This window comes from Lepidothrix coronata, unplaced genomic scaffold (genome assembly GCF_001604755.1).
Source record: "Lepidothrix coronata isolate B3197 unplaced genomic scaffold, Lepidothrix_coronata-1.0 Scaffold20, whole genome shotgun sequence".
Classification (NCBI taxonomy): Eukaryota; Metazoa; Chordata; class Aves; order Passeriformes; family Pipridae; genus Lepidothrix; species Lepidothrix coronata.
Genome location: NW_016690200.1, coordinates 1,143,095 through 1,161,483, shown reverse-complemented (window position 1 = coordinate 1,161,483; position 18,389 = coordinate 1,143,095). Strand labels below are relative to the sequence as shown.

At 39.2% G+C, this 18,389-nt stretch overlaps 1 protein-coding gene across 4 annotated transcripts in view; it reads left to right on the top strand.

Moving 5' to 3' along the window:
- SEMA3D (semaphorin 3D) overlaps positions 1 to 18,389 on the top strand; it is a 138,310-nt gene that overhangs the window by 10,066 nt on the left and 109,855 nt on the right. Inside the window, exon 1 of one of the 4 annotated variants that reach the window (XM_017807827.1) lies at positions 6,144 to 6,233. The exons of the other annotated variants lie outside the window; for them this stretch is intronic. The gene's annotated coding sequence lies outside the window, so the exon portion shown is untranslated. Of the gene's footprint in view, positions 1 to 6,143; positions 6,234 to 18,389 lie in introns of those variants that run through there. 4 annotated transcript variants of the gene reach the window in all.

The following is an 18,389-nucleotide window of genomic DNA, read 5'->3' as shown; positions in this document are numbered from 1 at the left end:
TATCTTCCCCAATATAACACCCCTATAACCTGTTCAACTTTCAGTGAAATTAAGGGAGTTTTTGCACGGGCAGATTTTCCACATTTAGATAAAATCATTATAAAGTGCTTAGGCTGAAGATTTATTAAACTCACAAAATAAAATAAATTGGAAGGGGGAAATGGTCGACAGATATTCTCAAGATATCTGTCTGAAAAAATCACGTATCTGTAATTTAGTTTTTAGGTTTTGTTTTTGGTTTTTGTTTTTTTAACTTCCCCAGAGAGTTTTACCCTTTAAGTACAGATCAATTACTATGATGTCCTCAGGAACCTGAAGCTCCTGTGGCCTTTGTTTCCTGTGACTTTGCTACAGCTCATTACTTTCCTAAATGGCATCATGAGCACCATTATGAAACTCATAACACAGACAGTTATCTCTTCAATGGTACTTAAAATCAAATCCTTCCTACTTGGTGATAGATGAGTTATTGTGCTTTGGCTCTTAAAGGGATGGAATGATGGAAGGATTGGTTTTTTTTCACAATTTGTTGCTGTTGTATGTTGATGTGTAAGGACGAAGAATAAATACTTAGGCACAATACACTACTGGAAGCTCCCATGCCAATTTCTGGAGCTTTGCACAGCCTGACAGAAAAGCAGGAGGTACGTGCAGCAAACAGTGCAGGGAGTTTGTCTCTCTTAATCCCAAACATCTGGTTTCAAAACAAGCAAAAAAAAAAAAGCAGAATGCAATTGTCTTACTCAATTTAACAGCCAAGGTGAGATTCTGTGTAGTTTAGCCTTGTTTTTTTCCATGGTGCTGGTCTGTGCTACTGCCAGCACGTTCTGCACACAAGGGCTTGGTCTCTCCTAACTGAAATTGCCCATCCTCACTTCTTTGCTGCAGCAGTTCTCCAGGCAAGGCACAGGACAAGCTACTCCTGCTTTCAAACTCTTTTCTCCTCTGAAATTTCACCTCCTTCCTACAGTTTAACTCTCTCTTGTGCTTTTGTAAAAGCTTCAAGCACAATTATCCTGTATCCTGTCAATTCCCAGAAATGGTCCTGACATGATGAAAACCCCTCGCTCCCCAGGGATACTCCACTCACTAGCAATCTTACATGTGGGGTGTTGAACTGTTAAAGGGAGAGAATTCAGACAGATTTCAGGTCTTGTGTCAGGTTTTCGTGACAATGTTAGAAATGCCTTTGTGATAACTGATACAACAGGCACAGCTGTTCTGCAGTTGATCAGTGGTGAAATATGGACAGTAATTTTCTTAGTAAAGACAGGCTTTATTTCTATTTTTATGCTAGCTTTCCAGCCTGTTTTGAGAGTAATAAAATCTGATCTAATAACTGGTATTAAAAAAAAAAAAAGTACTTTCCATCCTTTCTATGCTTTCCTTCCTTCCTTCCTTTCCCTGCAAACATGGTAAATGCCACTGAAGTGATGTGAGAAGAGCATTTTGGAATGTGTTCAGATTCATTGTGCTTTGTTTTCCATCCAGGAATTCAACATGACACAATGGAAAGTGGGACCTGACACCTCCAAGATAAACTGTTAGACTATCCATAAAGTGCTGCACTCATCTTTATAAGTGAAGTAGTGTGTAAGGCCAGAATAACTGGGACACAGTGGCTTTGAATACAAGCAGTGTTGTTATCTTTGGTGCAAGCATCAGCAGAGATTACAGTGGCCTGTTGTGATGGCCCTGGGGGAATCTCACAAGGCCTTGCAGTAGGCACTGTACTATTTGTTTTCATTCTTTTCTCAGCAAAATAGCATTTTGATGCTTGGAAAGCATGACCCTGTTTAAATTGTGCTGACTCTCTTCATTCTGCTTTGAGCCACATGGGAGAAGAGGTGTGAGCAAAAGCAGTAAGAAAAGCTGAAAAGGTGCTGACAGAGGATGGAGAACTTAATGATTGACAATGAGGAAACAGTTTGTTCTGAAGAGCCACCGAAAGACTCTGTGAGTGTTATGTTCAGGTGGATTCAAATCCTCAGTCAGTGTCTCCTGTGTTTTCTCCTATAAGATCAGTAGCCTTTTTCCAACTAGTTTTTATAAGATCCCACTGATGGGATCTAGTCTGAGTTACAAATATATCATATTATGTAAATCTTCCCAGGCTTAGCCTGTATGTGCCACTGCTCAGAAAGAAAACCCAACTATGCTGTGGAGGCTGCGGCAATTGTTCAGAGCTCTTTTTGGACATGCTTAAGTTGAAGACGTGATCTCAGTCCCAAGGGTGTCTTTTCTTGTGTAGCTGTTATTTCCACCTCCTGCTATTCTGTTAGGTTGGGAGAAAGTCCCAAAATGGGCATTTGAGTTTTTGGCAGTGTTTGCTGCCTAAGAACTTATTCTTCATTTGCCTACAGAGATATAGTGGTGCACGGGATTCTCCGTGTTTGTAAAACTCAGAAGCAATTCGTTCTTCTTGTGGTTCACAAGACACAGGTTGGAAACCTGACAAAGAACAAGCATGTTTTCTTGTTCTGAAGCTGGGCGATTGGGCAGAACGTTGTCATTTCAGTGTAGGAGTTTTAATTTTTTCAGTTTCAGAAGATGGACAAGGCAATTTCATATAAAGGATGTTCTGGGTATCCCCAGAAACTGAATCCCATTTGGATGATAAGAGCTAGTCCATAAACAAGCTACTGGATTCAAAATGAGAGTAACTGTGTAAGGTTTCAGTGGTCTACTTAATACTGGGGATAATCAAATGTCCCTCTAATAATTTGAAGTCTGGAAAACCTTTTACAATTATTTAAACATCATTTTCGAAAGATTAATAATACTTTACCTGTATGTTTCCCACAGGCTTATGGTTTCTGAAAACAAAACATGGACAGGCTTTGATGATAATTCAAGGTTGATAGAGGTTTGTTTTGATTAGTTAGGGATCAAGGCTGCTATCCTAGAAGGGGAGAACTGCACTTGAGTAATACCACAAATAGTGTTTTATCTTGCCATTTGTTTGAATAGTACGGGACTGACACTTCTCTCTCCCTACAGAAACTATCTTTTCTGTTTCACCTAATTGAGGTAATTAAAAAAAAAAAATCTTCCCAGATGAAAGGAATAGAGCCTATTTTAGAATTTGACCCTTATTGTGACCTCGGTGCAAGTTCCAGAGGACATGCTTAGCATTCAGCAGTTCTCCCAAAGATTATTCTAAGAAACACATATCACCCAATACTGAAGCCTGCTCTGGGCTGATAAGGTTTGTCTACACAAGGAAGTCAGTGTGCTGTTCAACTACAGTAACAGTGTGCAGTGGTATCTTCTCACACTAAGTCTCTGCATGACCTGTTGCAGGGCGTATGCCCTAAGGCTGCTGTTGAAGTGAAGTTGCTTCCTAATTAAAAGTCTTCTAATACACACCTCTGTGTGATGTGATTGCAGAGCAACCAGTGTGCTGCTAATTCACATCTTACTGTGTCTGGACTCTCACGGGGACATGCCCTAAGAATTTCTTGATCAATTACTTCTATAAGTGCAAGAGACACAATAACAATGCACCGTACTACTATGATTCACAGTGCTCAGGTGCTGCATACCAGAGTAGATCTCAGTGATTATTGAAATTAATATAGTATTCTCACCAATTTTAGTGAAAGATCCAACTCTGTGCTGCAGTTCCTGTGTTTACTTGTATCACAGTAACACCTAAAAAATCCAACCTGGAATTTTGGCCTCATTGTGCTATTACTGCTAAGTTAAGATCTAAGAAGAGCTTAGAGAAGAACAATAAAAATGAGAGGGGAGGCTTTGAGTCAGGTTTGATTTATAAGGAAAAATGAAAGGCTTTGAGTGTGCATATCTTGTTTGACTTTGACAAAGAAGACATGACTGTAAATACTTCAAAAGTTTTATTCAAAAAACAGCAGAGGATTTGTTTGATGTTAAGGACATTCCAAAGGTTAGGACAGCAGCTCAGGAGACCTAGGGTTAATTCCATGACATATGTCCTTAGGCAAGTCATTTCTGCTTAGATCCTAGCAAATTCCTAAGGGCACCCAACTGCCACTTCTTTGTCTACATCACTGAGTGTTAGTCAGCTGACTGAAAACCACCTAATTTAGACAACTAACTTGCTAAATACCTTTGCGGGTCTAGATCCTGATCTCTACTTGCCTCAGCCGTATATGTCTGTAAATGAGTAAAAATTGACCTTTGTCATAGAAAGAGTGTGAGAACGACAGGTTTGAAAAGTATGGATGTTCAGATGCTGTAACAATGGGAGCTGTGCAAGTACAGAGAGTAGAAAAACTAATTAAGATGGGATTTATTTCACTTGTCTGAAGTGTAAGGTGGTCACCTAATCTTCCTCTGTTTTCAGTACAGGGATGAGGTGCTCCCAAGGGCAACGAAGTATCTGAGCCAGGGGATCAATTCACCCCAGCAGTGCCTGTCTCCACTCTCCCTGGAGGGAGCCAAGACAATGCTTGAATTTTAGATGGTTGAAATTAGGCAAGATAAATGTTATCTTAAGAATAAAGGGATCAAATAAAATCAACTCAGCTTGATTTTAAAGGGAAAAAATGTCTTTAATGAATGTGTTTGCTGAAATGTTCTTTTAAAAGAATTACAGAAACCATCTCAAAGAACTTGTGTTTTTTCCCTGTTTTTTTTAAAACATTCAGGAAGTCTTTTACTAACAACTAACTACAAGATAGAGCTCCCACTTCTCTTTCCATGAAGCAGTCCTTATGCAGACTCCCAAACATCCCAATACTGCTACGTATTACTAATAAATTAAATGTTGTATCCAGTGCACTCTACGAGTTCTGAAAATGTGCACTCTACATACTCTTGAAAATCTAGACCTTAATAACAAAATGAGAGCTGAGCTCTTTTGGCAATTTTTTTCCAAATATCTCTTGCTTTCATGCAGCAGCCTCCTGGTGGTTGGTAATACTCTGTTAGATCCAGGTGGTAGCTACCTCCTTCAAGAGAATTGATCCTCAGCAGAAATATAGTTATGAGCATTGTGAATTTAAAGAAAAAATGTGGGAAAATTAAAGTTGTTCAGAGAAGAGCTACAAAAATTCTGAGAGCTTCTATGGGAGCTCTTGGAAGTCTTTGTGTAAAGCTGTAGAATGGTGGAGATCTGAGGAAAAGTTAAGCAATATAGATACGTGAGGAAGACCAAGATGATCTATTTGAGGTCCCTGCTAACCCATGCAGTGTCACAAGTTCTCATTTCAAAGAAAAAGAAGCTTAATTAATTTATCCTGCTGTAGGCATGACTCAGTGTCAGTCTTCCCTTGTACTATTACATTCATTACCCTGCGGGACAGCAATGTCTCTTTGTGGGTAGTTTACTCTTTTTTGGTTTGCACTCTTGAAACAAGAGGCCTACTTTCAGGCTTTGTCCCTCTTGTTTTGATAACTCCCACCTCTAGCCTCTTCAGAGCTCATCTTCACACAGCTGGAATCTGATTTCCCTCACAACTGCTTGCCACTCTCCTGCTTCACTGGCTCTGCATGGAAGGGAAGAAAACCTTTGCTACTCAGTCTTTGTCTTCTTACTCATCTGTTGATGAAGAGGCAGAGATGAGTGAGCAGTCACTTCAGGGACAAGGAACATGGTGTCAGAGAGCCTGTGGATCTCCAGTATGATACTGGACTAGGTCTATGCTTGGGAATGTCTAAAATATGCTGAATTCAGAAGTATTTGCAGTAGTTTAGGTTTATTGTTTTTACTTGACCTTGCAGACCCAACATCTATTACTTTGGAAATCAGAGCTGAACAGTCCTAAGAACTTAGAGGGGGATTTAGGGTTTGCACAGAGGACCTAAACACGGTGAGGATTTTATCTGGGTGTAAAGCAACCCTGGCTCAGATTAGGGTGTGAAGTAAGTACTCCCTAATTTAAGACAACTATTTGGGTCACAAGGCTATGAGCTGAAAAGCCCATCTTCAACCTAAGTGAGACTTAGTGAGTTAGATGGGAGATGCACTCATTGCTGGTTCCCTGGAAAGACTGGACTTGAACTAAGCACTATGTTCCTGGACACCATAAGGATTCTTGGCTGTTCCTGCTGCAGAAACTCGTATACATATATTCTACACTGTCAATGTGTAAGGGAATAAAGAGAGATTATGTGAATTGCACTGAGATCAGCTTCTTTCTGTACTCTCTTAACACTCAAAGTCTTAATCCTTCCCATGACTCACTTCAAACCTGTGAATTCACATCATCTACTTTGTGCCCTAATTCAGGTGCTCTGAGTCCTCTTCTGTAAGTACCTACCTCTTTCCTCTGGTTTACGTCCTGTGAATCTCACTGAGATGCCTGATATGGGTAATGAAAGTTCCCAGAGCTTCAGACATGCTTGTCCATAGGTTGCTGCAGGTTGTAGAACACAATACAGAGGACAGAGAGAAAACAGACAACAGTGACAGTAACACCACATTGCCTATATATAGCCAAGTAGCTGTTGTGCTCTGACTGTTACTGTATTAATAACTGTCACTTTTTGCTCCCTCTGAATGTTTTATCCATCTGGTGTCATTCATTATGTATTTAAACTATAAGCTACAAGGAGGAGAGGCTCTTGCATCCTCCTTCATAGTATATGCAGCACTAAGGGGTCCTGCCCCTGACTGGGGCCTCTAGGCACTATCCCAGTACAAATAATATATAAAAATAGATCAGCAGTGTAACATCCATCAAGAAAACCGTGCAGAGACCTAAACAGTGCTTTAGTATTGAATTGCTCTACTGTCTAACATAAGGTTCATGCAATGACTTGCTGTAGTTTTCTGAATTAAACAACAGATCATACAAAGCTTGTATCTATGGGCAATGTGCAGGAAACTTGGGGAAATCTGCAATTACTAAAATGGGGAAGTGTGCCAAAAATTACTTACAAGTATGTGGAAGAACGCATCTTTTGTGATGTTCAGGACTTTATCAGGTTTTTTTTGGAGTCTTTCCAAGAGTAATAGCAAAATACTGACCAAAAATTTGGAAGTGAAGCAGTCAGACCAAATCTCAGCCGTAGCAATAGCTGCAATAGCCCAAGTGTTCACAGCAGTTTCTTCTCTCTTGACACAGCACTAATTGTTCATGTTGCACCGGGTAGGATTACATTAAGCAAAACAATTTAACTAAGTGATACAGACAGCTTTTGAGAAATGGGTATTATCAATATGATCACCTGTATTAGTAAGGTTCATTTGCACTCAGAGCCTCACTAGACTATTCGCTATGTACGAATAGCAGGGGTCGAAACTCCTGAAAAAGTCAACAAGCATGTTAGAGAACAAAGATGTACCTCAGGAATGAGGTATTGCTATTCTTGTTCATCTTGGAGTCATGAAGGTGCAGTGATTTGCTCTTACATAGTTGTGGATAATCTTTTCTGACAAACAGTTTGATGGGATTTTGCTGAAGGGGGTTTTGGAAGGTGGAAATGGACAAGTCCATGGCCACTGAGGATATATCTCTTGTGAGAGCAAAGCATTGGATCTGTAGCACCAATTCTCAGATGCTTTTCAAGAGAAAAGCATGAGACCTCTGATCCACTTTAATTTTAAACTTCCTTTTGTACAAGTCCTATTCTATTTGACCCATCACTCCACCTGTTGGAGCTCCATGTCTGTTTGAAACCCTGACCAAGGGTTCTCAGAGGCAAGCTCTAAATATCTCAACTAAGATGGCCATGTAGTTTTCATGTCTAATCAGCAGAGAGGGAGTCTCCTCAGCTTCCCATCCAAGAAGTCTTAAATGTCTGGGAGAAAAGAGTTTCTGAATTGCCTGTATAATGACTGTAAATGGAAACCTTAGTTTTGAGATAACTAATTTTAAGATGAAGGAATAGAAGTGTTTCTTTAATTTTAACTGCTTTTGCAAACGTTGAGATGTCAATGACAATGAGTACTCAGAAAGCAGCATCTCTGGCAGCAAATCCTGGACCAAAATATTTAGTTCATTTAGGATGCAGTGCTTTGAGGCAGTGAGCTGGGGTGAATCTCTTTAATTGTCAACACAGGAGCCTATTCGAGTGCCAGAAGGTTCAATCAAATAATGTTTGTGCTAGCTTCCTTTTTTTTCCCCCCCTTCTCTTCATTTTTAGGAAAACATGCTGTTGAAATGGAGCAGAGATAGAATCTTCAATCTCAGGCTTCTGTGCTGGTGGACTGGAATGTTCTTCCATGCTGGTGGCTGATAGAGCCAATCTCCCTCGTTGTTCACTGATAGTGCTGCAGGAATATATGGGTTTTAGTATGGGAAAACTAAATCATAAGATTTGATTAAGGATCATCATTGCCATGGCTGTTGAGCATATGGGTGGCTGTTGAAGGGAGTATAACAGCTTGCTGGGTCCTTTTATGTCACATCACAAATGACATTAATAAGTAAATCAAAGAGAATGCGATTGAAGAGACCAAGGCATTTCCCATAACTTCAAAGAGTCATATTTGGCTTATGAAATCCAAAACTGAATCTACAGGCACAACATACACATACAGGAAAACAAAGACACAGCTTCTTATTTATCTGCTTTCCATATCACCTGCATTAACCTTTTATGATTTGGCTGGAGCCATGGTGGCCATTTTCCTGTTGTCCTTCTACCCAGGTTGAAAGTGTGAGACCATGTTGCATCATGTATTTTTGGTAGCTTTTTGGATGTCCAGGATCCCTGGAGGTGCAAGTGCAAGTAAGACTCCTAATTCTTTCTGTATCAGACAAACTGGTGGCTCCTGATTTCAGAGTTTCTTCATACTAGACAAAGTCCTTCTATTCTGCAGAAGATTTTATAAATGCATGTAGGGAGACTGAGTCTGGTTTTCACAGGTCCAAATAAACCCATGAAAGAAAAAAGGTTTCTTTTGTTGCTCTCAGGAAGAGTTAGGCAAATAGCAAGCATCAGGAGAAGAGGTAAGTAGTAGTGCAATCACCACTCATATCATTCACACTCACATGTTGGGAAAAGAATTCCCAGCTCATGAGTGGGCTCAGAGTTAAAGGAGAAATGTCCACAAGGTTTCTGGAATGGAAAAAAAGAAAAGAAGCTGCAGAAGCTCAACTTTCATGAATTGTTAAAACAAAATCAACAGCTGGATGGCAGAAGGGCTGTTCTTTGCCATAAAATATTTCCTGAAACTCCTTCTTCCAAGATCCATGCTGATTATTTGTTTTAGTTTTCCTTTCACATGAATTGATTTAATAAAAAAAAAATTAGGCATCCCATCTTCTGAATATGACAAGAGGATGGTAGCAGTAATTTTGCTAGTTTCTTAGCTGTGATCAGTTATTAATCCCTTCTTCTGAACATGTGGTGGAAGAGAACAAAAGATTTGTCACATATCCTTCTTTATCTGTAACCCTACCATCTTAAAAGCTTATTTCCCATTTCCACTCTCACTTCATCATGAACCTTCTGTCCTCAGCCCTGCAGATCCATTTCCAGTAAGCCCAGCAGCACTGAATGTCATGTGTTTATAATAAATCAACCAGTGCTGGCTGCAGCTGAGATGGACTCCGAGGACAGGTCCGAGGGAAAAGGTGGTGACATGTGGCACAAGGGCTGTGACAAGTACTGGAGATCAGTTGTGTCTCCTTGTCACAGTGCTGCCTGCATGGCTTTTATCACCTCTCTTTCAAGGTCAATATCTCATGGAAGGTGAACTAAGAACATCTGTGAAGAAGTTGGTGAACTACTCTAAAAACAGCAGCACCTCGTAGGAGGACACTTTTGTGCACTGTAGTGGATATCATCTGTTTGCTGTTCCTTTCCAAGTTTGTTAAAGCTTTTCTGAAAAGAGTTTCAGTGATCATAAAAAGCAGCTGATGTTTCAGCCTGGCACTGCCTTTTTTTTTTTTTTTTTTAAACAGAGGTAAAATACAAAAGAGTTCACCTGTAATTTATCTGTCCATATGTTAATAAAACCTAAATTTCCCTTCCCTTTTTAATTTCTACCTGATGGCGATTTTAGCCTGATTGTGACATGCACATTCACTGTTGGAATATTTTGCATGGTTTTGCCACGTCTTGTTTTTTCCACAGGAATTACATAATGAAAGGCAGTATTTTTTAAGTGCCAAAACTTGATGGGATGTTTTGCTGGCTGTGTCACTGACTGATGGCTTTAGTGGCACATTTCCCTGGTGGGTGCAGGGACTCTCAAGAAGATTGTTGGGGAGACAGATGTGTCACATCTGTATTTGCAAGTTAAACAAGGTCAAAAGACTGTGTTGGCCTGCACTAGCCTGTGATGTTTGTTAACGTGTTCACTGGACTGGTTTTTGCTCTTGTCAACTATCACATTTCCAAACTGCCCTGTCATAAACTGGGGGAATGCAGAGGGCTTCCAGGAGACAGTATGGATGAGACCACTTGGTTTTGAAGGGAATGAGTGTTCAGCTGTATGGATAGAAGCTGTACCAGGCTGCTTTGTCTCAGGGTCTGCAAATAGTGTCTGGCACATTTTATTTATTGATACAGACTTCGACTTGGGGTCTAGAAGCTCAAGTCTGAGCTACTCTGAGGGTGGCTGACCCATATTCCTATAATTACACAGGCTTTCCCTTCACCATCTTTTGTTTGTTTTGTCTTCCTAGATGTAAGCTCATCAGGAAATGTATTGACTCTTGCTCTATATTTGTGGAGTATTTAGTACCATGTGGGCCTGACCTGCATAGATTTCAGTTCGAATAAAAGCAGTTGAATCTGCTCTTGCCTGTTTGCTTTCAGCTTGCAAAGGTTTCCCTGACTGAAACTGCGCTGTTAAGGAAGGAGCAAAAGGTAGCCTCTTAAGAACTGTAAAACCTGCCTCACTTCAGTCCTGGCTATTTAATTTTGTACGCTTATGTCAGACCCTTAAGGTTAAAAATGTTTCTTTTCTTGTCTTGGCTTGAACAGCAAATGGAATGTTGCAAAGGAAAAACAAAATGAGTCCATACGAGGCAGGCTAGAGTGATGCAGCCTTGCCTGTTTTTCTTGATCTGAAATACTTTATTAGCTGGAGAGCAAAATGGTTTGGCCACCTCAGTTTCCAAACCATTTTTGAATGGAAAGTTGCTCACCAAACAGGCGCAGAAGAAATCATTTACTCATGAAGGGGCAGATCATTGCTCATTTTCTTTGCAGCATAATATTTTCTTGGTTTTCTTCATCTCTTCCTCCTCCATTAGCGCCCCCAAAACTGCAGAGTAAATAATTTTGGCTTACAATGAACAAATCTCTGAGATGATAATGAGAAGCGATAAATAAACTCTCCGTGTTTTACGTGATACAGACTTGAACTCTGCTGAGGGGACTGCATGCAGCAAGGTCAGGAGTGTGATGAAGTATAAGTTTGGAAGGGGAATCTGCTGGAAAGACAGTGTAACCCACTGAGTGATAAGTGCTGACAGAATGGCACCCTGGTGTTAGAAGTGCTTTCCCTCGCAGGAGAAGTATGTCTCTGATCCTGTTGTGCTATGGCCAGACTCAGTCTGTTTTGAAAGCTTATACTTCGCATGGAGACTCATAAAGACTCAGGCTGAATGTACTTAACAGAACCCTGAATTTTGTGCCATGGTTAAAGATAAATTTTTAAAATTCGATATGGCTTTCCCAAAAGGCATTTACAACAATAATCATAAGCATATGTCAATGCATATACATTATTATTATTATATGTTTACATTAATATTTTTCTAATACTTCACCATTAAGTAACTGTGTTTAGTGTACTAGTTCACAGAGAATAAAAGTATTAAGTTATGATTTCAAAAGAATGATAAAACAATAACAGTGGGGAAGTTCAGTCATCTTAACAAATTGGGAGCATTATTCAATCTGTCCAGGCAGGCTCTTGTACGGTTCCTGTTCTTCTCTGTTTCTTTCCTGTGGGTTTAGCTTATGAGTGCTCCCAGTATGGCCACACAGGGAGACAAACTGAAATATGTGAGTGAGACCCAGGATGGGAGGTGGAAGATTAAGTGAAACGTCCTGAGACCCTCCAGGAGAAAGTTGTTCTGCTCTTTACCCAAACCTAAATGACAGAAGTAGTATCAGAAGCTAGTCAGGGATGGTTTGACTAATATGGGCTCTAAAGAAACAATGATGATATGTTTTCAGTTCCTTGGATCAGTTTATTTCAGTTACATTTGGAAATTTATATACAAAAAAAAGTACAGAATTATAAAATTTGTAAACAAAAAAGCTTGGGAGAAATCAAAAATGAGATTTTTCTTTTTTTACCTTCAGTTTCTAATCTGGGACTGGGGCAAGTTCCCCAACCTATTTCCTGTATCTCCAGAACAGCAATGTTCTGCCTCATTTTCAGAAGATTTCTGCTACCTGACATGGCAATGCTGTAATCTAGTCTAGTTGTTGTCTAGTTCTTTGACAACCACTGCTCAGAAGACTTCAATGCTTTGGAAGACAAGAGGAGGAAGGGATAGAACCCTTAATTGTATACAGGACTAATCAAGCCTCTTTTAACTACTTGAATACAGAGGATATACCTGCATAGATAATTGAAGACTATTGTTTTTATTTTTATTAATAAATCACTAGCAGACATGTAGTTATCTTGGTTTTCAGTGATTTGCAGCCAATCCACTGGAAACAAGAAGAAATAACTTACAAGTGTTTTTGTTATCAGCATCCCAAAGGATAACTGTCTGTACTTCCATTCTTTCCCACTCTCTAGTGTATATGCACTGGGCTGCATTTTTTAACCATGCAGTCAGAAAGACTGTGTTCCTCAGGACCCCTGGGTCATTCCTGCAGAGGGTGGACACTGAATGAGAAAAACACCAAGGAAGGAGAAACGTGTCTTGTTGTTTTTAAATGAGCTGGATTAAGCATTGCCTTTATTTTTCCTCTGCTTCACAGGTGTACTGTGAGAAATAGGATCATTTTGTTTGCCATAATATTCATTCCAACTGTAATTTTTGTAGCTTTCCAGGTCTTGGCCATGTAATCTTCTCAGTTCATTTATGATGAAATCCCTGTTGTGCAAACTGACATTTTCTTTCATTTCCTCTCAAGTGAGAATACCACCACAGTATGCACATGTACACCTAACATCACTGATACAGTTTTCTGTCTTGGTAGCAGGAGGATAAGAGCCTGTTACACAATTATCAAAGGGATTCATTCCTTTACCTCCTACAGCAGAGGGCCATGCTCAGACATGTCAGGGAGGTTTATGGTTGTTCAGCAAATGATACTCAGCGAAGGACATTATGTAGGGATTAACTGCAGAGAAACAAAAGAAATTGTTCTAGTAATGTTTCTGTTGGCTTTGGAAGCATTTATTTGGTCTGAGTGTCATCAAATATATGAACAAGTGTCAGCCCAGACCAACATTTTTATGTTCTGTATAGAATCTGAAACTTAAATAGAGTCATGGGAAGGCACTAAGCAGCTCAGGTTGATAGTTTCACTTTCTGTAGTGAAACAGTAGTTTTATGGCTCCTCTCTGTTGGTTACATAGCTTTGAGTGACCAGGCTGACAGCTTCTATTGTCAGGTACCTAAACTGAATGGAGGTGAGTCTGAATGGTGGAGATATTATCAAATATTTTTACACTAAATTAATTAAAGACGAACTCCACTTTCATTCAAAGTATCTGAATGAATGTGCTCGCTAATCGTTCTGTGAAAATAATTTACAACTGGAACTAAGACAAAAAATTGAATATTTGTGTACTAGTGAACACAAGTGTCACCAGTATTATAGGGTCATGATGGTCATGATCCTTTTCTACCTAATTACTGCAACTTCAGTGAAGTCAGTGGACACATATCAATATATGCCTCACTGATTCCTCTCTACGTTATGGTGACAGAGCTCCACAGTGGGGACTTTGTTACAAATCTTTATTATAAATCTCTTTCACGAGAAATGTGAAGACATTCATGAGGAAGTTAATTTCTGGGAAAAGAAAGAAGGAAAATGAGAATGAGTAATCATTATTTGCAAATGTAAGTTTTCTAAAGAATTAGAATCTAAAGATTTCTAAAGAATCATTATTGAGGCAAAATAATTGTATTTTCGTGTCATAATGTTTAGAAATTACATGATCTCAAGAGACATGAAAACCTTCAAAGGTATTGAACATGGGCACTAGTATTACCATGGGTAACAGTATTCATATCAATTTATATATTTGATCCAAGTAGACATATATCTTCTTAGAAAAGATAAATTAATCTTCATTTTTAATGTGTGGGTCTTCAGAATTTATTTATCTAAATTAGATTCAGTACAAAGCTTTCATGTTTACTTCTGCAACTCATTTGCCTGGGAGAATCAATTTACCTGACGGACGCCTCGTGTGTGATGAGACAGCTCTGTGCCTTTCTAGAGACCAGTTCATCTTTGTGAAAACAGAATTAGGCTCTCAGGATGCAGTTGTTTAAAATATGCTCCACACTTTACCGATGTGGTGGGTAAGATCATAGTTTACAGATCTACATGGGATTTTAGAAGGAATTCTTAGGGATTCCTCCGGGCCTTGACCTTGGTGACAGTGTTATTGACATAACTCATTTTCTTCTCTGTTACATGACAGAAATCTAAAATGCAGCCTTATTAAAGAGCCTCACTGAGTTGTAGGACTGTTACAAATACTTTCAAAATTATATTTTTTTAATTTAAATTTCATTTATTGACAAACAGAATTCCTATTCAGGGAATTCTCTGTGGAAAGAAACAAACCAAATATCATTATGTGCAATTAAGAAATATTTCGAACTGGAGACTCTGGAATAAATTCCCTACTTTTTCTTGATGAGGAGGGTGAAAAGGGAAAAAAAAAACAAACATGGGCGTAGTTCTGTTTTTCATTAAGATGCTTCTGCTGTTATAATTGATACAACAATTATAAAAAGCTCTATAGAAGCTGGAAACTACAGTACAGAGAAGTCAATGCTGTTTTGCATTGTGACTCATTTTATACTTCAGATTTTCTCAGTATTACACAGCACAAATTTAGGCACTGTTTAAACAACAAATGGCCTGTTGATCAATGACACTGCTTATGTTTTTCTGCTCTTGTGCTTCTGAAGAATCACCAACTCTATTATGAACATTATTTTGCAATAAACTTTGCCCCTCTGTAACTGATCACTATTTAGCTGACTTTTTCCTTTTACACCAAAAAAAAAGAACCATGGTCATTTCAGATTATATTGGCTTAGTTGTTGAATGTGTTCCCAGAGATATGTCCCAGAATCTGTCTTGTTGTGCAGTGATAGTTTATAATTAAACTTCTTGTTCCCTGGAGAGCCCTAATTTTGGCTTTCTAAGAGTGCAAAATGCAATGTGATAGATGTGTCTTTGGTTTTTTTACCTCAGATGAATGGAACAAATGTCCAGATTTGCCGAAATTGCTGCCAATGTGTAATTCTTAAAAATTAAAAAAAAAAAACAACAAAAAAAACCCAACACCAACAAAAATTAAAAAACAGCTGTTTGTGTATTTGAAGGAATTCTGCCAGTATTTGGAAGCAACATAAACACAAGAACAAATGGTTATTTAATTATTTTAAAGCTAGTATTGTGTTTATTGGCCTATTGTTTGGGCTAAATTGAGCTGTTTTCATGACGTTAGTCTTCTTAATACAACACACAAAAATGCAGTTAATATCCTGAGGATTTTTAAAATAGATGTTGCCTTGTCAGATGCCTTTCAGAACTGGCTTTGTTGTGACAGTTGTATTAGACTGTCTTTTGTTTGAGTATTGTTCCTATAGTCAGTTCACACAGGGTAATCAGCTCAGCCCTCTTCCACTTCCAACTCTATTAAACCTATTTTACCAAGCCTTCAGTGTTCCTCCCTCCCCCTCCTTTTGCAGGTGTTTTTCACAGGGATGCTCTACAGCGTCCCTGCAGTGGGGTTGGGCAAAGTGCAACCCAGCAGGGCTGAATGGGGATGTCAAATGGGTTCCACAGTATGACTGGTCGGGTGACATGGTTTTTGTGAAGACACATTAGCTCAGTGCCTCAGTGACACGTGAGTTCCCAGCCTTGGCTGTGGCTGATGGCATGTCTCCATCAGAAAGGCAATTTGGTTTTTTGTGTCCCCCCCCCCCCGAAAGCTTTGATTACATTTTGGATGCTCTAATTAATGGAATAAGTGCATAAGCATTTTACAGGCAACATCCTGCCTGGAACCATATGTTGGACGAGGCTGAACTCGAAGATACACTCAGGATCGGGGTTAGTCTGATGCACAGGAAAAAAGAAGAAAGGTTGTTGCAGAGTTTTGAAATTTTCTGTCCTTCAGCTTGGATATCAGGCTGGGCCAGATCGCAGTGAATGTACCCGTCAGTTCATTACTTGCTTTTAGAACGGGCTTGTTCTAAACTGAGAATTCAGTTGATTTTGTTTGTTTGTTTGTTTGTTTGTTTTCTCTGTCTTTGGATATACCAGGGAGTCATAGCTAACTATCTAGCTTTCTACATTAAACATCAGTTTAAAGTTAGGTGCTTAACATGGGCACAGAGGTTTTGGGTGTCCTGTGGTTGAGTTTGATAGTTGCTGTGGATAAGACAGTGTGCCAGCTGCAGGTATACTTGTTACTATTTAGCTTCTGCTATATGGATCATCAACAATTTCGGTGTAATCTAAATGTTCCTCCAGGTTTGAGGCAGACTAACAAGAGACAGTAACCCCTCCCATTCCAATCACCATGGTTTCCCTGGCGTAGTCTTGTGCCATCCCGGTTTGACATAGTTGAATATTGCCACAGCTGAAGTGGTTTGGGGTACCCCTTGCACGAACAGGTCCTGGTCTTGATTGCTCAGGAGCCATCATACTTTCTTGTTCTCACCTACCCTTCACATCCCCCAGTGCTCTTCTACCATTCCTCAATCCCAGCCATCCCCCAGAGCAGGGCTCACCCTTTGCATCTTTGGCCAGGTCCCTGCCCTTGCTGCTTTCCTCGCACCACCGAGGTTGTCCATGACAGATGACAGCATTGTTTCCCAGCCTGGTTTCTGGGATTTCTCACCATGCCCCAGAGTTTGGCAATTGCCCTTACACAGCGTGCTGAACTCCACATGACCATCCTGAGGGATTTCTCAGCTGCAGCATCCTGCGGCACAGCATGAGAATCTGCCTCCAATTAGCTCGGGAGCTCAGCTCCAGACACATGTATTTGGTTCAGCAAACGCCATTTGTTTGCTGGGTGATGATATTTTTCTAAGCTTATGCTTTATTCATAGCATGAGTGGCATTTCTGCAAGAGGTGGTGATGTGTCTCTGAGTGTTAGGGTTTTTTTCTGGTTTTGGAAATATACTTCAAACAGCTATAGCAGTGCACATTAGATAACTTATGTATGAGTAAAAGTACAGTGATAACCGGGGACTTATGAATTAAATTAAATAAATATAGTCACTAGGTTTTAAAAACAATATGGCATTACCGTGATGAAAGAAGTAATTTTGATTCAAGAATGGAATGGATTTTGGTTTTAAATTTAATTATACATTACAATTTTGTGATTATCATAGTTGGATTATTCATGGGATTTAAATGCACACCTTTTAAAATGAAAGGTAGAAATAATTATTTTTAAACAATTCATTTCAAGATCACTAAGTATATTATTACCTCAGCTACAAAACAATTTCATATTTGCTTTGATCGTCTTTGATCTCAAACAGATAGCAGCCAGCTTTCAGTGTGTCTCTTCATAATGTTTTTTTTTTCAATATTCCCACATCTTGGACTAAATTGCTTCCATGGAAGGTGTTCAGTGGCCCAAATGACCATATTTGAACTCTGAATTTGTTGTATCTCTCTTCCTGGTTTTTCTTTTGGCCTGTTTTCAGGTTGATAATTTGAGACTAGATAAGCTTCAGGGAAAAAAAAAAAGAAAAAGAAAGTGTATTTCAGCATGTTAACCCAATAATACTATTGCACCATTAAAAGAATAAAGCTGTGTGTTTCTCCAGAGCCCTGAGACGAATACTTTTTTAAACCTGAAGATTTATATTCCTGTGGGAATGAAAGTGATACCAAGGGCAGCAGGTTTTTAGTGCAGCTGTAGTTATCATTAACAGAGATAAGTATTTGAAGGAATTTGGATATTCCAGCCATGCTTTGATATCAAAGGTCTCTTGTGTGAAATATAGAACCATGCCAACCAAAATAGAGATGACCATTGATTGGTACTTTCTGCTCAGTTAAAAAAAAAAAAAAAGGAAAGAAAAGCTTCTAAAATGCATTATATTTTGAATATTTAAGAAATTAGATCAAAATAAGGTGGAAACTCATACCTGTGTGCTGCAAATGACAATGGAACAAGGCACATCTCCATATGCTGTATATGCTTATATCTGAGTGTGCGTGAGTCACTTTTCTGTGAATCTTGCATCTTTTATATCTTTAGACTCTTATGAATATAAGAACATTACAAATCACTTTAAAACTCCTTTTA